Source organism: Cavia porcellus, unplaced genomic scaffold, assembly GCF_034190915.1.
Source record: "Cavia porcellus strain 051 isolate PalLab524CR breed Dunkin Hartley unplaced genomic scaffold, mCavPor4.1 scaffold_3, whole genome shotgun sequence".
Taxonomy (NCBI): domain Eukaryota; kingdom Metazoa; phylum Chordata; class Mammalia; order Rodentia; family Caviidae; genus Cavia; species Cavia porcellus.
Window position 1 is genome coordinate 23,541,927 of NW_026947486.1, and position 27,605 is coordinate 23,569,531.

At 39.1% G+C, this 27,605-nt stretch overlaps 1 protein-coding gene across 7 annotated transcripts in view; it reads left to right on the forward strand.

The window, feature by feature from the left end:
* Positions 1-27,605, forward strand: part of LOC100732618 (melanoma-associated antigen D1) — a 119,400-nt gene that overhangs the window by 36,182 nt on the left and 55,613 nt on the right. For 3 of the 7 annotated variants that reach the window (XM_013159020.3, XM_004999939.4, XM_013159034.3), the window contains exon 2: positions 14,842-15,030. The exons of 1 other annotated variant lie outside the window; for it this stretch is intronic. The gene's annotated coding sequence lies outside the window, so the exon portion shown is untranslated. Of the gene's footprint in view, positions 1-14,841; positions 15,031-15,073; positions 15,195-20,851; positions 20,986-27,605 lie in introns of those variants that run through there. 3 more of the 7 variants (XM_063245863.1, XM_013159025.3, XM_063245862.1) reach the window with 3 other exon arrangements.

Below are 27,605 nucleotides of genomic sequence, written 5' to 3' on the forward strand. Positions count from 1 at the left end.
GTGAGGTATAAGGAAAAGTGCCTTTGATTTAGGTGTCATTTTATCAGCACCATGTTGAGTTAGGATCATTGCCATGGTAAGGTAGAATTCTGAAAAAATAAATGTGGGGTTAGGAGAAGTGAAGTTATGAGAGTTGATTATTCCCCCCAAGAGTAAAAGTTAAGAGAGTAGGTAGGTAAGCCTTGTCTCTGGTATGCATGATGTGGGCATCTTTAGGAAATACTGTTGAGAGTCCTGCTGTAAAAAGGATAAGAAATTAGGGGCTGGGGATTTAGCTCAGCGGCATAAGCGCCTGCCTTGTAAGCAGGCAGTCGTGAGTTCAATCCCTGGTACCGATAAAAACGAAAACGAAAAAGAAAAAAAAAAGAAGGATAAGAAATTAGGAACCAAATTGGATAACAAAACATGACAGCCTGATAGTTGTGGCTGTGAGGCCTTGGTGAGGTGGAGATGAGTAGGCAAAAGGATGGTTAGATTTAGGGATGGAAGGGCACCACTTAGCCTGAGTGATGTGAAATCAGGATGGCAGTCTACTAACTTTGACGGCTGTTGAGGTTGCCAACAAGACCAGGTATGGGTCGCTGTAACTTGGTTGTACTCCTTGTGATGATTTGCTGTAACAGGACTTTAGTAAGTATATCAGCAGTTTCCCTGATTGTGGGAAAGACTTTTATGTGTCCTGAAAAAGTATAAACAAAGGTGAGAATATAAAATTTGTCTGTCCGTTTTGACCAGGGTTATGTCTGAGAAATTGGTGAATAAGAAAGGAAGGGGGTGCTATGTGTCCTTGAGGAGAGGTTTATTAGCGATAACAGGTGTATGCTGTTGAGGCCTCAGAGTGTCAGAGTGTTCTTGGGATCAGTCTGCATAAATACGAGGGAATAAAGAGCATTTTTTTTGAATAAAGAGCATTTTTAAGATTTAGGACTGTAAAGTGAGTGGTAGAGGGAGGGTTTGGCACCACTGGGTAGATTGGGAAGAAGCAGTCTGGAGCCTGCATGAAATAGGCCCTGTTTGTAAATGGCATAGGTTGGCCATCAATACCCCCTATAGAGACTGAGGACTTAATATGTGGCCTGAAAGCTCAGGAAGAGTCCTATATATGGCCTCTATGTTCACAAGTATAGAGAATGTCTTACCTGAGACTTTTAGTGGGACTTGGCACTCTCAGGACATCTTAAATGGGGCTGTGGGCCCTGAGCCTCATCAGTCTTCAGCAGCAAGTTTAAGCAGATCTATCAGCAATGAATCTGGCAGTGTTGGCATTTTCTGTGAGGGCTAGAAGTTAGGATGGTTTACCCACTCTCTGGTGGCTAGGACAGTCCATTAGCCCTGGGGTAAGATCTCAAAGGAACACCAGGATGGGACACTCTCTTGCCCAGTGTCCTTCTGCTGCATTTGAGGCATGGTCCATGGGGGGGCCCAGGCAGCTCCACCTTATGTCAGTTTACCTGTCTCAGAACTCCAAGTGTCACTGTTATCTTTTGTTGTTGAAAACACCAAAAGCCATATTAAGGAGATCTCTGCGGGGTTTGAGGGCCAAGTTTTGCCTTTTGTGTTGGGATCTGGTCTACAGTAGAAGATATCTGTAGAATTTAATTAAGTATGCAGGAGTCAAATACAATCAACAGGGTATTTACAGTTTTAGTAATGGCTTCCCATAAGGAGGACAAGGTCCAGGGGATTTTAGGAACTGACATGTCATTTATGTTATATATAAGTATCTCTTGATGTTATTAAAATGTCTAATGCCATCTGATTTTTGGAGGATGGCCTGTTTTATTAATTTTTACCTTTTAGGAGAGAGATAAGCTATGGTGTCATTTAATGTCAGTCGAATACAGTTAATTATGGCTCTGTGGAGGGTGGGGCCAGGGCAGGTGGACAGGCTGGGAAAGGTTTAATTTGGCCTCTGTCCCAGTGTTGGTCTTGTTGTTTTGTATCATATAACCTTTTTTGGAAAAAGATCTAGTGGTTTCCAGCAAAAGTAATTTATAATTTTAGTTTCTTAATCTCTTAATTTCTTAATTTTAGTTGTTAAACATGTAGAAGATTGGTAACAGTAGAGTATAATATAGACAGTAAGCTTAATATCAACCATAAGCATTTTTAGAAAATTGATAACAGTACAGTACAATATAGGCAGTAAGCTTAACATAAAACATTAAATGGCTACTAACCATGAGCATTTTAACATTTGAACACCGAAGAAATATGTGAAACATCTCTAAGCTGGATCTGAAAGAAAACATTTGTCATGGCTGGAACACAAGAAAAAGGCAGAGAAACAAGCGGAATTTTATATTTGAAAGCATGAATGCACCATCAGATCAGCAACAATGAATTGTCTGCTGCAATCTGTTGTGTCTGTCTCTGCGCTGGCACTCAGAACTGTGTTTGCAGTCAGAGTCGCATTTGTGCTTCTGGGCAGGGACTGGGACTGCTTCGCTGTGCAGCGCATAGTGGGGGCATAGTGGCCAGGGTGGGGGCAACGCACGCAGGGGTGCGGCCAGGGCACAGTGTGCTGGGTGGAGTACGAGGTGGAGCCAGGACTGCTCCTGAGATGGGGGGGGGGAGTGGGAAAGGCGGGGGGCGGGGGGAAGCCGGGACTAGAGAAGAGCTGGGGCACCGCATGAAGCCGGGACCCTGCGTGGAGCTGGGGTGCAGCGTGAGGGTTCCGAGCAGCCAACCTCCCAACACTGTTTGGGTGCACCTCCCCCATTGGCGGGAAAGTGGCACGCGGTGGGGGGAGGGGAAGCAGGGAGGAAAGAGAGGAAGCTGAGAAAGCTTTGAAAGGCTGTCTTCAGTGTGGGAAGGGGGAAGGATCCTGGGGAGGGGGGACACATTCTTAAAACAAAGGCTCAAAGATAGTTTTGTAAACTTGTTGGTCAGTGTGATAAGCTATAAATAGGTATTGTTTTTAGGGGGATAGAAAGTGGTCCCCAAGATAAAATCTGGTGTGGGGCCTGGCCCAGGGAGTCACAGTCAGGTGAGGCAACAGACCGTGGTGAGTCATCAGAGATACAAGTGGCGTTCCCGGGGATTTTAGTAATGGCTCTGGCCATGAGAGATTAAAAGCTCTAAAGGATGTGAGAGCCTCCCCTGTGGGGCCCAGCCTATGGAGAAAGACTCTGCCTTGGGCTGTCTAAGGATGTGAGAGCACCACTCGAGTCCAGGGAATGGGGAGAAAACCCGTGTGGGGCCCAGCCCAGCGCTGAATAATCTCTGGAGGTTCCTCACCTGTGGTAAATGAATTAGACTGGTGTTGTTTGCAAACCAGCAGCCACAAGTTTAGCAGCTCCCAAGTGTTGAGAAGTGAGGAATTAATCCAGTATGCAGTGTGGTCCGTGAACAGCTGAGGACTCACCAGCGGTCTGTCTTCTTCGGTCTGTCTTCTTCTGCCGTTCTGGGTCAGGGAACCATATGATAGAATTCTGGCACAGCTGAAAAGATAAGAAGTATGAAATATAAATTACCTTTATTTTAAGAATGTGAGGAGAGACCCCCTAACCCTCGGGTCTGGCATTGTCTCTGGAGGCTGGCGTTCTCTCTGCTGGATGCATGGAGTGGGGGCATACATGTAGCTTAGGTTTGGGGTGGTACCTAAGGGACATTAGTAATGCACAGGTAGCCTATTGGTATTCATTTTGTGCCACAGGTAAATTCCTAGGGGCGGGGAAGATAGAGCTCAAGATAGAGCCTCTTAGTTCCGCCTGGCTGCTACAGACCGACTTAGGGCAGGATTCTTTCAAGACACAGAAGGGGTCTCAAGGAAAGACTTTTCTTGGGACTTTTATAGAGCAAAATCAAGAGGTAAGGCAGATCCATGATTGGGAAAAATGGGAACTCTCAGGAGGCATGAGGTGGAACACAACTATGGTCAACAAGTAAGTAACTATCAGTGTAACTTGCTCGGATAAGATTGATTAAATTGGGATCAAATGAGGTGAGTCACATAGAAAGCTAGTATGAACACAGAATAGGATCTTTGCTGGTAAGGGGTTGCTGGTAAGGGCTTCTTCTGGCTTCCTCAAGGTGATGGATACTTATTTAGAATATCAATCCCTGATGTTTATACTTAGGGTGTGCTTGCATTTGTTTTGTCTTTTGTTCTGAGATCTGGCCCACAGTGGGAAGTGTCTGTCTCCTCTAAGGTTACAAGATATCTGGTTTTCTGCACTGGCTTCTTCAAGGGCCCAGCCCTATCTGCCTGCCTATAATATTTCTATCTAACTCAGTTGCCTAAACACTTTTCTAATTTTTTCTTGCCTTTCCTCTTCCCTAGTTCCTTTCCTATTCCACAATATCTGTTGTACATTTTTGTTTTTATTTACACTTTCAGTTTCTCACAACACAGATAATGTCATATTTATACATGTGTGTCTGGTTTATTTCACTTATGAATGAGGTCTCAAGGTCCATCCATTTGGCAATAAATGTCTCAGTATTCTCCTTCAGTATATGTAACTTATTTTTGATTCATTCATTGGTTCATGGGCATTTGGGTGGCTTCCAAGTTAGCTATTAATGACTGTGCCTCTATAAAAATGGGTGTGCTGGGAGTTGTAAGAGGGATCAATTTTTCTCTTCCTTTGTGGGAAGACAAAGTTCCTGTTAAAATAATTTAAAAGAAAAGAGAAAGCCCACATGTTGTCTAAAATCAGAGCTTGATTTCTATCTACAAGGTTAAGGTTTCCCAGTTTCGTAAGTCCAGTTGACAGGAAAAAAAGGATGAGAGAAAGAACAGAAAAAGGGAAAAAATGTAAACAAAATGGTAATAGTTGACTCAAAATGACTTCTAGCTGTGTGGTAAGAGAAGATGGTGCCTGGCCCTGTCATTAGGCAACATAGTGCCTTATAATGACCCACAATCCTTATAAGGAATTTATATCTGTACATGACATATCTTGATTTTTCCTCCCATTCCTACCTTCTTTGAAGCCCCCTTCCCCACCCCATTCACAAAGCTCCGATTTCATTTTATCCTTCTGATACAGGGGAATGAAACCCTCACCTTTGTAGATAGAAATTGTTCAACTCTTCATGGTGGACCAAAACAGCACTCTGAGAAAGAAAAGACCATAAACAACTGGGGTAGGCAGAAACCAGGCTAATTTCCAAAAAGGGTAGCATAATATAACAGTCAAACACATATACAACATGGCATGCCAAACCTACAGAGTGAGCATAGGTGAGAAAAAGAAAGAAAAGGGGAGGTAAATATCAAGCTGGCCTGTAGATAAAACACAGAGGCCACCTATTTTCCTATCCCATCTAATTCTACATGGCAGGAAAAAATTAAGAACTTGTTCCTGGTGCCCTGAGAGAATGAACTTGCAGAGAGCAAGTATAAATATTATGCGTAAATACGTGCTTTCCATTTATCGGTTGGTAGAGGGTCTGCTTCCAAGGTTTAGCTATTATGAGTTGGGCTGCTATAAACATGTATTCCTCACTGTGATATGGAAATAGTAAGATAGATCCTATGCAAAAGGGAAGGGGATCAAGAGGGGGAGGAAAGAGGAAGGAGATGAAAACAAGAATTAAGATGTGTTATGTAAATGTACTAATGAAAATAAGAAAAAATCTTAAGTGTCTCGTGGCTAAATCAATTCTTTTTACACTATGTACTATAAGGTTTCATGTGTCATTACATTTTAATGCTAACCATTTTGTAAATAATGTTTAAATGTTTGTAAATAATGTTTAAACTTACAACTGAATTATAATTGAATGTTTTAAATCTATAGAAGGGAGAAAAGTTATTGTAGTTCATTTATTAGTTTTATTAGTAAAAGGAATGTGACTTTTCTGTAGTTGTCAGAAACTGGAGAACAGTAACTAATTTAAGATTTATTTAACTTATTTTTTCTTAGTCTTATATTTAACTAGGCGGTGCTTACAAATTAGAAACTGACTTCAAAGGCTGGGGTTGTAGCTCAGTAGTAGAGCCCTTTGCTAGCATTTCTAAAAAATCAAACCCCATGTTTGATTTTTAGCACAGCCCCCCAAAAAAAGAAAAGAAAAAAACTGACCTCTACTTACTATTATAAAATATGCAAATATTCAAAAAAGTATAAAAAATAATACATTGAACACTTTTACATCCAGTGTATTGCTTAATAAATATTTAAAATTGCAGTGCAGCTGGACATATTGGTGCATACCGCTAATTCCAGCACTTGGGAGGTGGAAGCAGGGGGATCATGTGAGTTCAAGGCCAGCCTGGGCTATATAGTGAGTTCAAGACCAGTCTGAACTACATAGTGAGATCCTGCCTCAAACAAAGTTAAAATCACAGTGCAGTTGAAACCCCCTAAATCAGGGGTCCCCAAACCCTCGGTCAGGAGTTGGTAACAGTCCGTGACAGCTGGACATGAGTGGCAGGCAAGCAGGGAAAGATTCATGTGTGTTTACAGCCTCCTCCCCTGCCATTTGTAGCATTATTACTTGAACTCTCTGTCTTCTTCTAATCGATTAGTGGCTGGCATTAGATTCTTATAGGAGCAATTTATGGGAGGGATCTAGGTGGTGCACCAGTTATGAACATCTAATCTTGAATTCTCCCTTCCCACCTAACCCTCTCAAGCATGGAAAAATTATCTTTCATGAAACCCATTCCTGGTGCCAGGAAGTTTGGTGACCACTATGCTATATGATCCTCTTTGGTCATATCCTAGTCCCCACCACTGCTCCAGATTGCCACTATCTCCCATTCTGCATTTATCAATTCCCTGAATTTCTTTGACCTTTGCTACTTATCTGTGTCACTTGAGATATATGAGATTATTACATATATGTATTATAATGTATGCATTCTTATACAAATCAGTTCTTGTTTAACATATCTGTGAGATTCATTCACATTAATATCTGTAAAACTCATGCATGCATTTAAAATTCTGTATGTAATTATTGCAGTTTAAGACTCTGACCATTGATGTTTAATTGTGATACCACAATGGGAAAGTTCAAACCACAAATCTTTACCCCAGCCCCTTTCCAACTACAATAAAGACCCAAACAATTGTCCTTTCTTTGCTCTCTCAAACCATGTTTTGCATGTGCTTGAGAATCACCGCTGCTTTGTACAAAATGCCTCATGTCAAGACTGCAAGTGTTGGCATTATTGTTGTTAACATATAGACCAGGTTTTGAGTCCAGGGGTGGGGGGGTCTTTGTAGAGTGTCCACAATATTAAATGTTCTTTTGTGATGAACATTAGATAGTGTCCCTTTTTTTTCTTTTGTAGTTGAATACAGTGCTTCCGTTTATACTTTTTTTTTTCTGGTGCCAGGGATCGAACATATGACCTCATGTTTGCCAGGCAGGCCACTGAGCTAAATTTCTGGCCCTGCCTTTTCTTATTGATTTGCGTAAGTTATTTTGGTGTTCTAGATTTGTTTCTTAGTGCTTCAAATGTCTGCTCACTTTTATCTTTTTACTTTAATAATTTCTTTTGTAGTGGAGATATTATGTAGTTTGAAATAAGCAAATTTATCATTTTTATTTATGATTGATCTTTAGTTTAGGAAGTATTTCTCTAGCTGGGCATGGTGGTGCACACCTGTAATCACAGCAACTTGGGAGGCTGAAGCAGGAAGATTGCTGTGAGTTTGAGGCCAGTCTGGGCTACAAAGTGAGCTCAAAGCCAGTCTGAATTGCATAGTGAAATTCTGTCTCAAAAAGACAAAAAAAATTTCTTTAATCATGAGATCTTAAAATGTCCTCCCAAATGTCCTAATAACTTTAAAGTTGATTTTTAAAATTTAGACCTTAGATCTACCTGTACTTGTTTTTTTTTTTTTTTTTTTTTTTTTAAATAGTGTAGACTGTTTTCTTATTGATGTCTGTCTGGTTTTGGTAGGGTCTTGCTGACCTCAGAGTTCATTAGGAATTTCTTGATGTTGTTAAATTCTGTAGAAAAGTTCATGTAGAAGTGGTGTTGTTTCTTCTTAAATGTTGGTAGAATTTTTTAGTGAACTCATCTTAGTTTTAAAATTTCCTTGTGGTAAAGCTTATACTATGAACTTTATTTGTTTAAGAGATAAATGGCTGTTTAAGTTGTCTGTTTCTTGTTCAGGGGCTCTCAAAGAATTGATTCATTTCATCTTTGCGATTGAGTTTATTGCCATAAATTTTTTCGTAACATTCACTGATCTTACTATAGAAGAATTGCAGATAATAAATTTTTTCATTCCTGAAACTGGTAACCTTTATCATCTTCTTATTCCTACTTAATTTGACTAGAAATTTATCAAATGTACTGATATTTAAAGGTACCAGATTCACTGATTACATTATTTTATGTATACTTTTTTGTATTAATTGCAGTATGGATATTGAAATATTCAGGGTTTTTTTGCCTTTCTTCACAGTTTCACCAGTCTTTACTTCATGCATTTTGGGACTCTTATTATATACTTAAAAGTTTAGGGTTAATATCTTCTCTTTTGGACTGATAACTTAATGATTACATAATTGCTTTCTTTATCGTGGTAATATTCTTTCAACTGAAATATACTTTCATTTGTTATGAATCTAGTCAAGCTATAATCTTTTAACCTTTTTATTGACTTTCATATATTTATTAGTATTACAGGTTTGCAGTCCCCAGTATATACACTTATCTTGAAGGTCTCATAGGTACACATGCTGCATCTTGATGCTTTAGTTGCATCTTGATCATTTTACTCTCCCTGTCCACACTCCTTTCTTTCCCTCCTTCTCCAAATTCCCTTCACATCTTTTTAGAGTCCTACCACCTTGTTTTTTAACATGGCTGTTTTGTTTTGCTCTTTAAATTATTTATATTTTGGTTCTCTCATACTGGTATTAGAGAAACATGCAGTATTTAAACTTTTGTGACTTATTTCACTGAGTATTATTGTCTCAGTATCTCTTCATTTTCCTAATACATGACTCAAATTTATCTTTCTTTATGGAGTAGTACCGTATGTGTATATACCACCTTTTCTTTATGTAATCATCTATTGATAAGACATGTAGGCCAGTTCTACTGTCTAGCTGTTGTGAGTTGTGCTGCTGTAAAGTCATAGTGCAATAACCAGCTCTTTCAGAAAGACACTATAAGAATAGCTGAGTAAAATGGCACTTTTTAGTTTTTTGAGGAAACTACCTGCTGATTTTCAAAGTGGTTGTATTTAGTTTCTGTTTCATTTTTAAGGCAACATATAAACAGATTTTTAAAATTATTTTTCAGTATGACAGCCTCTGCTTTTAATTGATGTGTTTAGAAAATTAGTATTTAAAGTGATGATGGATATGTGGTTAGATTTCATTTTACCATCTTGCTATATTTGCTATTTATCCTGTCTTAGTTTTCCTCTTTTACCTGCCTTTTAACTAATTGGACTTTTTAAAAATTATTTTGTTTGTTCTCTGTTTTGTTATCTTCCTATGTTAGTTTAGTTGTCTTAAGGTTTATACACAAATTTATCATTGTCTACCCTCAAATTATGTTATAATGACTCTCACAGAATATAGCAACATTCAAATAGCATATACTTCCATTTATCACCTACTGGTGCTTATTATGGTTATATATTTTACTAGTTCATATATTATAAACAATCAATTTTATTATTTTTGTTTGAGCTGTCAGTTATCTTTTGAAGAGACTTAAGGAAAATTATGCTTTTATCTTTGTAATTTTCATTTCCAATACTCTTTCTTCCTTTATGTAGATACGTATTTTCACCTGCTATCATTTTTTCCTTTGATCTAAGGGATATCTCTTGTGTTCTATTTTTTTTTCAGGACCAGTACTCGAACTCAGGTCCTTGAGATTGCCAGATAGGTGCTGTACCAGTGAGCTGTATCCCCGCCCTAAAGGACTTCTGTTAATATTTACATAATCTAGATTTCCTGATGACATAACTTTTCAGCTTTTGTTTGAAAAGACTTCAACCTTTTTTTTTTTTTGCAAAATTTTCTGTGAGTGTAGAATCTTTAGTTCATTTTTTTTTCTGTTCACTTTCATGAAATGTTGTTCCACATCTTCTTGTATCCATCTAGTGTGATGTAGTCTTTTTTATTATCTTTTTGTTTTTCCTTAAAAATTTCCAGAATTTCAATTCTTCTACTCAAATTGATTTCTTTTACTCAAACTCATGTTTCTTGTGTTTCAGATTTGTAGATATTGTCAAATATTTTGATAATCAAGTTTAAAAAATTAAGCTACCATTTCTTCAAATATTTTTTGTCTTGGTACTTCTCCCATTTCATGGGAATCTGATTACTGGTGTATTGTTTGTCTTGGTCCAGCTGTGCCTGTTTTTTGTTTGTGTGTTTGTTTTGGAGTGGTTTTTTTCTTGCCTTTAGGATTTTTTTCTCCAGTCAGATTTTATTGGTACATTTTAGATATACAGAGTGATCTCGTTCATCATAGAGAATTTGTACCTGAACATGGTATAACTTGTTTCTTTTTATCCCATTTCCCTACCCTCCTTCAACCCTTTCTTCTCTTCCCATTTACAGAAGGCTTTTTTTTTTAGTTTTTTTCCTTTTCTTTTGCTTTTTTTACTTTTCCCTTCTTTCCTTCCCCCCCTTCTCCCTTCCTTGTTCCTTTTCCCATGTGAACATTTACTTCCTATTTCACAATACCTGTTATACATTTTGGTCCTTATTTTACACTTTTGGCGTCTCATACCAGAGAAACAGTGCAGCATTTACATGTGTGCCTGATTTATTTCTTTTAATAATGGTTGCAGGATACATCCATTTACCTAGAAATGTGTCGTTTATCCTTTTTATGGCAGAGTAGTACTCCATTGTATAAAAGAACCACATCATCTTTATCCATTAAATGTCAGTTTATGGGCATTTAAAATTTTTCCAACATTTGGCTATTACAAACTGCTGCTATAAATGTAGGTGTGCATATATCGCTGTGGTATATTGTTTTCAATTCTTTTGGGAAGGTATCTAGAAGACAAATAGCAGGGTTGAATGACCTCTAATCCTAGCTTTTTAAGGAATCTCCATACTGATTTTCACAGTGGTTGTACCAGTCTGCATTTCCATCAACAGTGAAAAAGGACAAGTCACTTTTTCTCTGTTTTATTTTTGATATTTATTGATATTTTTTCAAATTCTTGAATATCTTCCATTGTTTAATATGTCATTTGTTCAATTTGTTATACTTTTCACTTCAGTTACCATGTTTTACATCTGTGAAATGTTAATTTAGGTTCTTTTTTATATATCTTGACACACATTTTTGAAAAAATATGTTATAGCTGTTTCATGTCTTTATATGATAATTATGACATGTCATATTTTCATTGGGTTTAAATATATTGTTTTTCTTTTTGTATTTTCAAGTGTCTTTGTATTGCTGGAATGTTTGTATTCAAACCTTGTGAATTTTACCTTGTTGGTTGCTAGATTCTTTTTTTTTTTACATCTATCAGCTTTCTTGAACTTTTTTGGGCTAGAATATGATACAGTTGCAAGGAAATAGTTTGATCCTTTCATGTTTTGCTATTAAGATTTGTTAGGTAGAGCCAGAGTGGTCCTAAGTATAGGAAAAGTGATTCTGTGCTGGTTGTTGATGACAGTTACTCTTCCTGACCCAGTGTTAGTGATGCAAAGCTGTTCTGTTTCAAGTGATTCTTTCTCCTGCCCTGGATAGTTGCTTCATGCATACACTTAGGGATAGTCTTTTGAATATTCTTATTTGCAGTTGTATCAGCCTTCTTTTCCCTGGATTTTCAGCTTTTATCTCTTCACCTCAGGAATTTCCTAGGCTCAGTTGTACTTGCTTGTGTCATGGTCTGGACACTTAAGGGAGGCTTATAAGCAGTATCTTTACATTTATTTAAATATCAGCTTTCCAAGAGGCACTTTTGGTGGTTACTTGACTGGTATAAATACTGTAATTAATATAATAAAATGGACACTAAGTGCTATGAATGTCTTTATATATATTTAAATGAGTTAATTGGCTAAATTAGCCAATTTAGGAGCATTAAATTATTGGATAGTTCTTTTCAGTGTCTCCAACGATGCTTTGCTCTTAGCACTGGCACTTAGAGTTCATTTTTTCCATTAATTGTGCCATTCAAGTAACCATTATCAAGAGTATATAAAGAGTAGATTTTTCACCATAGTAAATGACTAGGATTTAAGATTATAGCTCTCTTGGAAGGTCGATTTTGAGAAATTTTGCCTACTAGATCAACATTACATGATTCTTGTTACTGATAGGTTCCTGCCCAAGTATAAATTTCTGAATATTACGGTGGTGGTCTAACATGGCAGAATGCCAAAAAACAATACCTTATCTCCCCAATAAGTGCTGCTTCTTCTTTTCCTCCTCATCCCTGAATACAACTTCCTCTTTCTCTTACCGTGCATATGAAAAAAACTGCAGTCAGTTCCTAATGTGTCATTAACGCCCACCCTTCAAACTCTGCTTCTAGCCCAAATCCCTATAAACCCCAGCTCCTTTTGTCTCAGGTGATTGGAGCCCTGTGAGTTGTACCCTCCTCTGTGCATCTTCAATAAAGGCCTCTTCTTCTTTTTGCCTCTCTATTGTGCTAGAAAGCCTAACATTTTCTTGCAGTGACTCAGATCAGCACGGTGTATGACTCCTGGGTGTTACCTGTGGCTCTGAGTTCCCTGCGCCTATAAGCCACTTTACTTCCCTCAAGGACCTGCTTATTTGCTGTTGCTAGCTTGTATCCAACACTGATCCACCTCATTCCTCATAGGTGAGCCACCTCTCAGTTTGGGGTTTCCTGTCTCAATCTCTCAGTCTGTCAGTCTCAGAAATGTATGGGCCCACATTGGGAGATCTCCTGTGTATCCCTTGGACCTTCAGCAGAGCTACTACTCTTAAGTCCTGAGGCAGGGCTAATACTCTTCCATCCTTTGGGACTCCCTGCCTTGCACTGTGAATGATAGCTGATGAGAACAGGTGTTGGGTTTTTCTCTGTCATACTCTTGAAATGAGTGATGATGACTTTGAAAAGTGTGACCCAGACTATTTTAGCTGTAGGTCTTGGCTCACCTCTAATTTGGTTACTATGGGAAATACTTCTTCCTGTTCACAAAAAGACACTACTGGGTTGTCTTGTTTGTAGTCTTGGCTCCCTTAGTCTTGGGGAGACTGTAAAACCCAAAAGTCTGATCTTTTATTGCCAGGTGGTTTGGCTGATGTTCAAACTGGACAATAGCAGCCAATGGCCTGATGGGGCAACTTTTGACCCCTGTATCCTTCAAGATTTAGATAACTTTTTTCATCACAATAGCAAATGGTCAGAGATCCCTTATGTTCAGGCCTTTTTTAGTCTGAAGATGCCCCCATCTCTTCTTCAGTCATGTAAGGTGGGCAAAATACTTCTGGATCACACTGCCCCACCAGATTCTCCCTCCCCACCAGACTTCCTTAGATGATGTGTCTTCTGTCTTTGTCTCTCCTCCTCCATACCCCCAAGCCCAAACTCTTCAGTCTTCTTGACCAGAGCTTCCCGAGCATCCTGTCCCCTCCTCTTCCCTTTCCTCATGCCCAACAGCCTCTTACTCTTCCTGTAATTCATTCTCCCAATCGCAGAATCCTCATTCTCCTCAACCTGAGCCATCTATCCCATCTGACAGTACCTCTTCCTCCTCCTCTGTTCCCCCAGCTCCATTTTCTCCCCTTGTTCACAATTGATCTCACATCTCTCAGCCACTTAGTAAGCATCATAGTATTTGACTGTCATCTTGCAAACCCATACCATGTGGTCCTTTGCAGCCATCTTACTGTGAATTACATGAAGAGTTGCCACCATCTTCTGGTCTCCACCATGTGACAGCCCACCACAATCTTGTGACAGGCCATATAGTAAACAGCTGCTATCTTGTGATCCCTCATCATGTGATCATCAGCTATCTTGTTGCCGGTCCCATGGTGAACCATCACCATCTTATGATCCTTCATCATGTGACCAATAGTAACCATCTTGTGGGCCACATGGTACCCAGTCCCACATGGTGACAAGTGAGCATCTTATAGTGATCACCCTGTAACTGCCCACAGACACCTTCTGGGTGATTGGCTGGCCAATAGCCATCTACACCTTGCACTCAGCAGTCTTCTAAGCACCTATCCCTACTCTTTCATTGGGAAAAGGCTGGTCCCAAGGGACTAATGCATATCTGCATTCCCTTTTCCCTTGCTGATCTATCCCAGATTAACGGTAAGTTCTTTCCCTTTCCACTGACCCACAAATTTATATTAAAGAGTTTGAATTTGTAAGTAATTGTTATGATTTACGTTTTAAGGATATTTATGTTATTCTAAACACCACCATCACCTCACAACAGAGAACTCAATTATGGCAAGTGGCTGGAGAGGAAACCAATTGTAGACATAAGGCAAATACTGTTGAAATTCACCCTGGTATCTGAAAAAGACCCTAATTGAAATTATTGAAATGGAGAGTGCTCTTACAAAGTACATAATATGATTAAATGTATAATTGTGGGATTTAATAAAGTAGCTCACAAACAGTTTAGCAGGCTTTTAGAACAGGTCCAAGAGATGAATGAAAACCTTGTTATGCTCTTCACATAACTTAGTGACACCCTAATTCAGTTTATTAATGTAGACCCAGAATTTCCTGAAGGGACAATTGTTATTAATCCCTATTTTATTTCCTGGTCTGCCCCTGACATTCAGGCAAAACTACAAAAGGCTGAGCATGGCCCTCAAACCCCACAGGGAGACCTTAATGATGCCTTTCGTGTTTTCAACAGTAGAGATCAAAAACAAAAGGAAGAACAGGAGACAAAAAGAAAAGAAACTTACTAAATATAAATCTGATCTCTTAGCAGTGGTGCTTGGGGCTCCTAAGAAAGGTAAACAAAACAAGGTCGAGCTGCCTGAGCCCCTCCTGGAGTGCAGCAAAGAAGGACACTGGTCTCAAAAATGCCCCATCCCAGCACCTTCATCAGGGCCTTGCCCCCTCTGCAACTTCAAGGATCATTGGAAGTGCAACTGTCCTAGCCACCCGAGAGCGGGTAAGCCATCCACCAATGTGTTGCCCTCACAGGTGATTTTGTCACCACTGGACTTATCACTGGTAATCTACTTGGACTTGCCACTGAAGAAGATTGATGAAGCTTGATGTTAATGGCCCCTATTAAGGTATTCTTGGTGCCCTGAGTCTCACTGGAGATCTCAGGTAAGACACTCTCTTTACACTGGGACCACATAGGTGCTCTTCCTGAGTTTTTAGGCCACTGTACTAGATCCCATCTTGATAGTGGGTATTCATGGTCAACCTATACAGCTTGTTCATATAGGACCCATCCTCTTCAGGTTCCAAATTCCCTTCTTCACCGATAGCTTTCTAGTAATAGCAACATGTCCGGTACCCGTTTTATGTAGGGATCTTCTCCAGAGGCTTAATTTCTCCTTTACCTCCTCCATCCTCATGGCTCTCATCCTCCAAACACCATCACAGTGTACCACCAACCCATCTGCTCCTCTCCTTCTTTCCTTTGTTGATCCTATAGTCTGGAACACCTCCAACCCCACCAATGCTATCCATGCTATGCCAGTATTAATCTGCCTCAGGGACTCTTTAATCTTTCCTTGTGTTCCTCAATACCCTATAGCTCCCAAACATCAGTGATGGCTCAAACCTATAATCATGTACCTTCTGGACAATGGTTTTCTCAAACCTACCCATTCACCCTACAGTACTCCCATTCTCCTGTCCTGGTATAACTCCTTAGGATGATCAACAGTACTATTATCCCAATCCATCCAGTGGTGCCAAACTCTTACAGTATGCTTTCTCATGTTCCTCCCTGCATGACTCACTTCACAGTCCTAAATAAAGATGCTTTTTTCACCATTCCCCTACACCCTGATTATGAGGACTTCTTTGTTTTTATGTGGACCAACCCAGACACACTCAGATCTCAACTGACCTGAATAGTGCTCCCTCAAGAATTGAGATAGTCCTCATTTCTTTAGCCAAGCACTTCCTGCTTACCTTACAGCTCTTGATCTCAAACCCAGCATCTCCTATATGTTGCTTATCTTCTCCTGTGTTTATCCTCCTACATCTTAGCCCTACAACATATGGCCACTCTCCTCAATTTTTTTCTCCAACCACAGATAGAGTCTTTTCTGCTAAAGCTTAAGAAGCTTCCCCAAATGTCAAATATTTGGGACTCATTCTCACTCCTACTACATATTCCATTACTGCAGATCATAAAAGCAATCCTTTGAGATCTCCAAGTGCCCACAACCAAATAGCAGATTCTATCCTTTCTTGGCTTAGCTAACTTCTTTAGCCTCTGTGCCACATAAACTTTGCAACTTTAGCTCAATCTCTCTACAAAGCTTCCAAGAGCACTTTATCAAAGCCAATGGACCCCACTATACCTATACACTCTTCCTTTTTATAAACGAAAAGAGGGTCTTTTATGGCCCCCAGCCCTCACTGTTCCTGTCCCCCACAACCCTTTGCTGTGTACACAGCTTCTCAAGGTCACAATGCTATAGGTGTACTAGGACACAGAAAGGGACTTTTTAAATGGTGGCCTACTTGTCAAAATAGTTAGACAATATACGGTTTTGGGAACCCTGTCTCTTGAGCTTTTGTAGCCACAAATTTACTGATACAAGAAGCCAAAAAGTTCACATTGGAAGGACCAGGGATTTAGCTCAGTGGCATAAGCGCCTGCCTGGCAAGCGTGAGCTCCAATCTCTGGTACCAAAAAAAAATTCACATTGGGACAATCTATTACAGTACCCTCACCTCATAATCTAAATGAGCTTATCTCATATAAATCACTGCTTGCTCTGATGAACCTTTCTTGCCTTCAATAGATACATCTAGTCCTCTCTCAGGATTCTTCCATTTGTATTGCAACCAATAGCCCCCTCAACCCAGCGATTTTGCTCCCTACCTCAGAAGGAAACCTCCACCATGACTGCATTGAGATCCTATAGATGACTCCCACCCCTTTTCCTCACATTAGTAACACACCTCTTGGGGCTGGGGATTTAGCTCAGTGGCTCAGGTGCTTTCCTGGATAGTGCAAGGTCATGAGTTTGATCCCTCATACCAAAAAAAAAAAAAAAAAAAGAAAGAAAGAAAAATTAATACACCTCTCTTTAGCCTTTGACATGTGGTGCATAGATGGCAGCTCTACCGATGCCGACAAAAGAGAGCAGGGTATGCATATGCAACAGTTAACCAGTCAAAAGTCATAGAGGCAAATCCACCACCACCTGGGACATCATCACAAAGGGAAGAACTATTGCTCTTACTTAGGGTATCACACTGCACAAGACAAGATCATAAATACGTACATTGATTCAAAGTACACATTCAGCATTTTATACTCCCATGCTGCCATCTGGCAAGAAAGGGGTTTTATCAACCTTCAGGGAACCCCCATCATTAATGTACCTCACATCCTTAAACTCCTAGAAGCATTACAGCTTCCAAAACAAGCAACAGTTATTCATTGCATGGGACACCAAAATTCTACAGATTCCATTGCTCAGAATAAAGCCTTTGCAGGTACACAAGCCGTAGCACACAATGTCCATATCCTTCTCACACAGACCAGGTTATACACAAAACAATTGGATGGATTTTCCAAGGGTCAAAACTTGTTCTGCAAGATCATCAAGCCTTAAACATCATCACTGACTTACACAACTGTTTTCATGTGGGATCACAGGCAGTATACTGACTCTTAGTCCTGGTGCTCACACATCATTTTCTGAGGACTGTTCTCTACCAGATGACACACCTGTCAACTCTTTGCTAAAAGCTATTCTAAGGATATGTACCTCCACTCTTTTCCTACTCACCAGTTTTGTGGGCACTGGCAGATAGCTTTCACACACATTCCCTGCCACAAAATCGTTAACTATCTTCTGACTTTTGTGTGTACCTTTTCAGTATGGATAGAAGAACCCTTTCCCATGGCCAGGGAAATTTCTTACGTAGTTACTAAAGCCCAATTACAAGAAATTATTCCTAGGTTTGGTCTCCCTCAGAATATCCAATCAGATAATGGTTCGGCCTTTACTTCTCAAATCTTTTAACATGTATCCTCAAGCTTACATGTCACTTATGCCTACATAATCCATACCACCCATAATCCTCAGGAAAAGTAGATAAGGTAAATGGCCTCTTAAAAACACACTTCACAGACCTCATTTTAGATATATAACAACTTTGGCTTGAACTTTTTCCCTCAGCTCTAGCCTAGCTCAGAGCACTTCCTCAGGCTCTTACCTTTCTGAGCCCTTTTGAACTCATATATGGTCCTACTCCACAATCTTTTTACCTCCCAAAAATCTCTCTCCTCTTGCTGATTATATCCCGTTTCTCACCTTGGTCCAACACTTGTTATGGCAACATGCTGATCTCTGCCTCTCTCACCCTTTTTATGGGGCCAAGCCAGATTCTCCCATATCCCTGGGAGACCTAATTTACCTAAAGTCTTCTAAGTCCGTAGGCTACCACCAAAGTGGAGTGACCCCTACCTGGTCTTCCTCACAACTCTGATAGCGGTCAAGGTCACTGGACTACGATCCTGGTTCCATGTTAGTCAAGCTAAGCAGTGCCCTCCTAACCCTAAGACCCTTGACTCCAAACATCCTGATTGGTCATCACATCTGTCTCCCACACACCTGTGCCTCACTAAAACGCCTCAATAAACTACCAACCTGACTAATACACTGCTACTCTCTTGAGTCACAGCTCTTTCTTGTCTTAATAGTTTTCCTTTTTGCTCTTGGGTTCTGGGCAGTATTATCAAAAGACTTTCACACTGTACACAAAGTAGCCTTTCTTCTCGTCTACAGGGCAATCATAGTGGAAATCTATGCTTGCTCTTGCCTGATAAAGTATCCTGTGTTTGAAATCTACAACATTTCCCAAACATGATTCAACTCTTAGGCCTTACATTCTTCATGCTTTTCACTCTCTCCAGCCTAATCCTTGGAGCACTGTCAAGTCCTGCCTACACTTTTACATTATCAGAAGCGGGGATAATTGCCTCTCACAACTTCATTCCTTCTAACCCCAAACTCACTTTTGACATCCCCTGCTGTCATTTTGTGCCTTGTACTCAGACTTGGGACAAAAACAAAGGCCATAGATTGTGACTCTAGTTGTCCTGTAGATATCTGCTGCCATTAAAATGGCCTAGTTACAATCACCCAACCATTCACATATCAGTGGTCATGTGTGGATTCGTATTACTTTATGTTGATAAATGGTGATGTGAATCCATTGCTGTAAACTCAGGAACTAGGGGAACTTGGTGGAACTGATCAGATCCATTTATCTCAGCTCAGATTAAGGATGTCAAAGAAAACTACTCCAGGCGAGTAATACTTATAATCTCAAATGCATCAGACCCCCAATATCTTCTGAGTAAAACTTGAGGCCTATGGTTTTACCCTTTGGATCCACCACAGGGTAATTATCTCACCTTAAGGAGCAAACCTATAACTACTTTGCCTGTCATTGACAGCTCCATACACCCAACCTTACTACTATATACTGTCTTACAAAACTAACCTCCTCCTTTTACTCAGCTTCTCACTCATGTATATGGCACCATTTCTTACTCCTCAAGCTTCAAAGGATGTTGGCTCTGTGTTCTATACAGACAAAAATTTTACATGGCAACTCCTATACACTGGAATACTTTCCACGAATCCTTTTCACTTAACCCAGCCATAATAGGACTTCTGTATTTACAATTCTCAACAATGGTCAACTAATCTTACTTGTTTAGTCTCTCAGTATAAAAACTCTCGTCAGCTGGAAGACCTTCTCCACTGCACTCCTTATGTCACAAACACACAAAACGTGGCCATCTGCCTAACCAGATGATGGTTTACAGGCTGCAAGACAGGAGCTTATACTTGCTTTCCTCCTCAGTGGACAGGAACTTTACCTGGTTCTTGTTTTGGCTCTGACGATAAGTTCTGCACACTCTGTAGAGATCTCTCTCTTATCTCAATCCCAGTATATACATCTCACCAGAAAAACAAGAGCAACCCACATCCCGGTCCTAACTGATGTGGGCATTCTCTCTGTACTGAGAGCTGGCTTTGGGGCTGGAGGGGACGGCTTGGGTGTATACATTGTTCATCTTTACCACCAGCTCTCTTTCGAATTCTACCCACAGATAACATTAGTATCCATATGCATCCTCCAAAACCAAATTAATAGCCTTGTAGTGGTTACTCTTCAAAACTGCCATGCTCTTGAGGTCCTGATTGCTGAAAAAGGTAGCACCTGTTCCAAGCTGGAAGAGGAATGCTGCTACTTTATAAATGAATCAGGTATTGTCATAGACTATGTTTAAAGTAGAAGAAAATCACCAATTGCTAGCCTGTGGATATTCTTCCTCTTCATCATGGCCCTGGTGGAATGACACATTCAGATCATGTGTTCTTTTTTCAACCTCTTCTGGGTCCTTTACTTAAGATAATAACCTGCTTCCCTGTAGCAACTTGTCTTTTTAAATTTTTTTCCCAAGATTCCTCCAATCTAGGATATGAGCCTTCATCAACAATGAAGTTGTCCTTACGGAAACATGAGGCACCAGCTTCTATATGTGCATTAATCTTCATCCTGTCAGCTCTGCTAAACCCCAGCTTGCCACCCCTGTTCAGCAGGGAGCAGTCTAAGAGAGTCATTGCTCTTTCTTAACAACAAAAAGATGGGAATAATAGTTTTCTGCCTGAGTATAAATTGCTGAGTATTATGATTGTGGTCTAACCTGGTGGAAGGCCAGAAAACATCAGCTTATCTCCCCAGTGAGCACTTCTTCTTTTCCCCCTCAGCGCTGAATACAACTTCCTCTTACCCTGCATGTGCAAAGAAAACTCCAGTCAGTTCCTAATGTGTCATTAATACGTTCCCTTCAAACTCTACCACTAGCCAAAGTCTGCAGAAACACCAGGTCCCTGTGTCTCAGGTAAGAGGAGCCCTGGGAGTTGTGCACTCCTCTTTGTGTCTTCAATAAAGGCCTCTTTTTTCCTTTTGCTTCTCTGTTGCAACAGAAAACCTAACAGCTACCTGTTGTTTTTGCTGGTTGAAGGCTAGCTGCTGGTGCAGTGTGTTGTCTCAGGGCTTTAATGCCCCACCCTAATGGCTACAGTTAACTCCAGATGTCATTTGCTCCTGAAAAAGATGCAGTTTCTGTAAACGTAAAAATCAATAAAACAAACTACTGCCTAGAAAACCTCATTTACTCTTGGTGTTAATAATTAACTTTTTCCTGGAAAAGTTTAAGAAACAGACCCAAGTTAATAGCTTATATTTAAACAAATGTAAAGATGCTGTTTAGAATCCTTTGTATGTATCAAGGATGTAATGCTTCCATTATCAAGATTTCTTCTCTGTCCTTCTCTGAGAGACACAAGTTAAATACTGTTATAGACAGCTAAGTTAGAATTATAGACAGACAGACAAATTTAGGCTCTCAAAACAGCCAATGTGAAAGAGGTATATAGACACCTACAGCTGAGGGCCAGACCTGAAAACAAAAGAGGAAATAAATCTTCCCACAATCTTCCCCCAAGGTTAAACAACAGTGATTAATATTCTACATAGGTATGAATCTCTTTGAGAAAGCCAGGAAGAGCCACTGACCCAACACTCTTCAGGAAAAGCCCCTGTTCTGTTTCATACCAACTTGCTATGTGAGTTGCTTTCCCATTTGACCCCAATTTATTCAGTATTACCTGTGAAGTTATGTTCGTACTCTTTATTGGTTGGCTGTAGTTTTGTCCCACCTCATGCCCACTTTGTGATTGCCCATTTTTTTCCACATTGGTCCTGCCTTATTTCATGGTTTAGTGCTATAAAAAATCCCTAGAAAAGGCAAGGTCTCAGTAGGGACCCTTTCTGTCTCTCTTAGATGCTTTCTTTCCCCAGTAAATGTATTCTACTCTTATCCTCCGTTGTTCCTAGAATTCACTTTTTGATTTTAGAGAACACAAATTCGTACCAGACATCTTAAAGACTGGGAATTTCCCCTGTATCAATGTGACCTGTTTTTTCAGTTACATGGCACAAGTACCAGAAGAGTTTTTTCAACTAATTAATAAACCCCTTAGTGGATTAGTAGCTATTCTTTTAAAAAGATTTATGGATATTATTTTCACTTTCCTAGTAAAGACTTGAGTCAGATTCAGGACTTCTGAGAAGACTAAGAATTTAAGTGAAAAATCACATACTTATAAATGGAGAGATTTGTATGGTAAGCCCCAGTGAGGTTTCTCTGATGTAATTTGACCTCAGTGGTCAGGAAACAAAACTGCCAGAAAGAATAACAATGACAAAAGGGAGTGAAAACTTGTTTGCAAACACTTTCAGAAATCACTGCAAAGTAAAAGCACTTTCAAGTTGTTCATGTGCTTTTGTGACTGTGGAGCACCTTACCATATTTCAACAAAGAGTTGCATGAAGTATACAGTTTGAAAGATAGATGGAGCCACTGGAGGACTGTAAGGGAGTGAATCTCTAAGGGAGTAAATCTGTTTCTATGGAGTATAAATATTTTGAGACCATAGAAGTGGATTTTTTTATAAATAATGTTTTTACTCTTTATAGATAGAGTGGTTGAAAATGGAATGTTATCTAAAATCTTTTTTACTTTGGAGAGTATATGAAGGATTATTATGGCAAAACTCTTCAGAAAGCATGGTGTTTCTTAGTTTTATTGCAGTTAGATTCACTACTATTTGAATGTTTATCTCAAAGATTATTTTTTACATTTATTTTATTTTCAATTAGCATGTATTGATTACATGTATATGTATGTGTATGTATATATGTATATATATTTACATGTATATGTATGTGTGTGTATATATATATATATATATATATGTTCAGTGTGTTACTTCCACACATATGTACAGAGTACATTGATCAAATCTAGCCTCTCCTATCCTCACTGTCTTCTCACAGTTGCCAGATTATAGTAATCACTATTCTAAATTCTGGTACACTTTTTTAAAAATTCTGTATTAGAGAGAGAGCATGTGGTACTTGACTTTCTGGGTCTGGCTTGTTTTTTTTTTTTTTTTTAAAACATGTCCTACAGTTCTGTCCACCTGATAGGATTTCATTCTTCTTTATGCCTGGATAATTCTCTATTTTGCATCATATTTTCTTTTTTTTTCTTTTTGGTCTTTTTTTCCTTTTTAACGGTACCAGGGATTGAACTCATGACTGCCTGCTTGCAAGGCAGGCGCTTATGCCGCTGAGCTAAATCCCCAGCCCCCACATTATATTTTCTTTATCCATTCAGCATGGAGGCTGGTTTCCCATCTTGGTTGTTACTGTTACTGAACCCAAATGCATGTACTTTTTGTTTGGAAAGCAACCCAGAGAGGCCCAGTGAGTCAGTGACAAATTATTAAGTCAGCAGACAGAAGATGGTGAGCTAGTGCCCTCCACAAAGAAAATTCCAATTTTTTTTTCCTTTTGTGATGTCCTGAGTGGAACTCAGGGCCTTGAGGATGTTAGGCAAGTGCTTTGGCCATTGAGCAATGCCCCAGTCCCTAAAAAATCGTTTTGACTTAGGAAATATTTCAAGTTTTTTTTTTATGTTTAGGTAAAGAGGAAAGAAAAGTTGCTAAGGTTAGGGAAAGGATTGATGACTGGAAACTTCTGAGTGTTTGGTGGTCTGGAATAGGATGTTATAATACCTGGTGATTGATAATCTGTTGTCATGATTCTTGAAAATATCACTTATTTTTATTTTGGCATCTTTAGCCTTTCAAGGGTAAGGAGACTGATTAAGGGAAGTTTCAGGTAAATCAATTTTATGTTGCTACTTTTGGATAACATTTCATTAATTGGCTGACATATCTACATGCAGAGTTAAGCAGAAAACAGTCTAATCCAAAGGCTAAGATAGCAAAAGAGGCAAATAGTAGAAAAAGCAGAGATGCCAAGCTTTTTCACCTTGTATTCAGTACCTGCTAAGGCCCAAGTGAAGAGTCAGTGCTTTTCACAAAAGCAGCCTTCCCTGAAAAGTAACCTAGGCAACCTTGATGATCATATCCCCCATGTCAGAGGTGTCTTATGCAAGCAAAGCTAGTGGGAGAGTAATAACATGTTGTTCACTTGTATTCAGTTGTATCAAAATTAGTAATTTTTCAAGTCAATTGAAAGCAAGTAACTAAAGCAAATGAAACTAGAGGATTTGTTCAGGTTTTCCTTTGGTTCCATTATGCCAAATACTGATAGTCTATATTCAGTCTGTGAGATCTTATTGCCTTTCCTTACTTTTCTTTTTATTCCTCTCATATTTGAGCTACTAGTGTGTCCCCAGTACCAGAATTTTTTTTTATGTCTAGGAAGATATGTCTTCTGTGTACTGAAAGGCTTGATCCATCTCAAAATTGTGAGTAGTCAACTGCAAGGACAGCTTTATATGCACAGCAGACCTTTTTCTGCCTATTCTGTGCTTAATATTTTTGTTCTAAAAGATAGCTACAGATAGCTATTTAATTAGAAAAATCTATATGTTCCTTATTTCTCTTTTATTACGTTAAATTCAGCCTTTTCCTTTTTTTTCTTTCTTTTTTTTTTTTTTTTTGTGGATTGCTGGGTCATTATGCATGCAAAGCAAGAGCTGTCTAGCACTGAGCCACTTTCCCAGCCCTGTTTCCCCATTTCTGTCAGAACAAAAATCTGTTGTGTTCTGCAGGCTAGTTTGTTTCTATAATTTTATCTAAGAAAATTCCAGAACCTAACCTTAAAAATTCAGATGTTCATAAATAGCATACTTTTAGGTATAAGGAGACATATTTTGTGCTATAAGACTAATTCAGAAGATCTTATTTGGTATAAAAACCAACATATCCTCAAAGATTTTTGTCTTTTTTTCATAGACACTGGTATGTATAAGGAACCCTTCCCAGACTTCTTCTCAATCCCGAAGGCTTATATTTGTAATCCCATAGAAAAATTGTTGTAATTCTAGCAAGTTGATTCCAATCTACCACTTTCAGTGCAACTCACAGTGAGAATATAGACACTAAGACACATATATACAGTTGTGGGGGTCCAAAAGATCCTAAGTTGTTCAGCCCAGATAGTAGTTCAACTCGGGGCCCAACCTGAATTTTATTAACTTGTGAAGAAGGGAGTGGCTTGAGGATGAGTAACTGAGAAAGGTGGAAAGTACCTGAGTGCTATGAGCTGGGCTGCATATTTGGCTTGAGATCACGTCTGCAATATGCAGAGGAGAGGATACGCAGAAAGAATAATCTCTCATAACACAATTGAGGTATCATCTGATGTTTTGAGGTTGGTGGCTTTAGTTCTTGTATGTAAACTTTTCTGTCCTGGAAAGCCACAACCTCTTATCCTTGAGGCCCATCCTAGTTGACTATGGAGAGTGGCTCTTCATCCTGCCCAGCTCAGCCATGTTTTTTGGTAGTCAAAGTGTGGGGAAACAGTGACTGTGTACTGTCACCTAGTTTCAAAGGTTATGCATCAGCACCTTAATCAGTCCTGTTTATATTTCTTAAAGCCAACTGAAGTGATAAAGAAATAACCTAGCAGCTATGTACATATCAGTACATGGAGATAGGGCCAGGGTTAGCCAAAATGGAGATAATTGCTTTTTATTTAAGGAGAGTCATCCAGGTAGTCTTCCACAGGTGTGTGTAATATGTAACTTTTACCAGTGTATTCTCTTCTTGATTGATATTATCCTGTTCTTCAGATTTTTACTGCAACAAATATAGTCATGTAAGACACTGGTTTTTAAAATGTGGACCAGGAACTCTGGATGACCACGTTATCCTTTGAGGGTTTTTCAAGATCAGAACTATTTTCAGATAATACTGAAATGTTATTTGCCTTTTAAAATTTGATTGTCTTATAAATATACCGTGATTTTTGAAAAGAAATAATGGTATTAGACATCACTACAGTTTTGGTGCAGAAGCATTTACAAGAATCCAACTATGCTATTTTATCAGACATTAAAGAAATTTGCAGAATTGTAAAAAAACAATGTTACTTTCATTTTTGTTTTATTTTGGAAAATACAAGTTAGGCATGGTGGTGTATGCCTGTAATCCCAGCACTTTGGGGGGCTGAGGCAGGAGGATTGCTGTGAGTTCAAGGCCTAAACTTAGTGTTCAAGGCCAGCCTGAGCTGCATAGCAAGACCCTGTCTCCAAAAAATCAAAAGTGATTATTTTGGAAAATACAGTTATTTAGAAAATGTTATTGATGTTAGCATATAATAATTTATTGCCACCTAAAATAAGAATTACTCATTTTTAATTTCTAATACAGAAAATATGCATAAGTATATTGTATATAAACCAAAAACCTTTTGAAATCTTCAGAAATTTTTAAGAATTTAAAAGTTTGAGAACTACTGCTTGAACTAGGTATGGTGGCACCTGTAATTCCAGCATTCAGGAGGCTGAGACAGGTGGCTCATTACACAGTTTGAGACCAGCCTGGGCCACATAGTGTGTTCAAGGCCAGCCTGAATGGACTACATAGTAAGACCCTGTGTCATGAAAAAAGAACCAGTTCTTAAAGACTCCTAGGACTTCAGAATCTATTGCCAAGTCCTGTGAAAACAAGCTTCAAAAAAACCTATGGTGCTCATTGATTGTGTTAACTGATGATTTATTTCCATAGTACTAATGTTGTATATAACATGTATTTTTAAGCAGTGTAAATATTTTTGCTATTGTCTTCTCTATCACATTTCTGGGAGACCAAAATTGACTCTGAACAGGTTTTACCGCATAACCGACAAGTCTTTGCTTATTTAGATCAACACTATCCTATGTGATAGACATTAATAGAAGAGTTTTTAATCTTTTGGTGAGAAAGTTACTTTTTAGAAGCAGGAGAGGCTTTCCTTTCAATCATGTTTTGATACTTTGAGTGCTTTGTTTTGCTTATTTTCTTATTCGCTGTGTAGCATCTTTGCTCTTGCTTTACACTGCAATTGTGTATTTTTTTTTGTGTGTAAAATGATATGATCTTCGGTCCTGCTTGCATGTGTCAAGGGAGAAAAGACACCCTGCCTTAGGCTCCCAAGTGCTGGTACTATAGATGTGCACCACTATACCTGGTTTACAATGTTTTTAAACTTCTTTTAGGGATTTTTCTTTTTGAAGGAGGCACTGTTGGTAAAACATGCCGCCAGTAATAGTTGCTAATATTTTAGTTTTGCTGCTTCTCCTTAAGACTTGAGCCTGATTGTTTTTTCTGACTCTGTCCCTTTCTTAGTTCTCAGATTATTTCTTTGGAAGGTAGAATAATGGCACCTGAAAGACGTCTACATTATAAGTTCCAGAATTTATCCATGTGTTAATTTACATGCTACAAGGGACTTGCAGAAACGATTAAGGATCTTGAGATAACAATATTTGCCTTGACTATTACAAGTGTCCTTATAAAAAGTGGGAGGGTTTTAGAGTGTTACGAGGCTGACAGAGGTCAGAGGTCAGAGAACATGCTATTCTTATAGCTACCTTTGAAAGTGGAGGAAGATATTTTGAGCCAAGAGATGTAAACAACCTTTACAAAACAGAAAAGG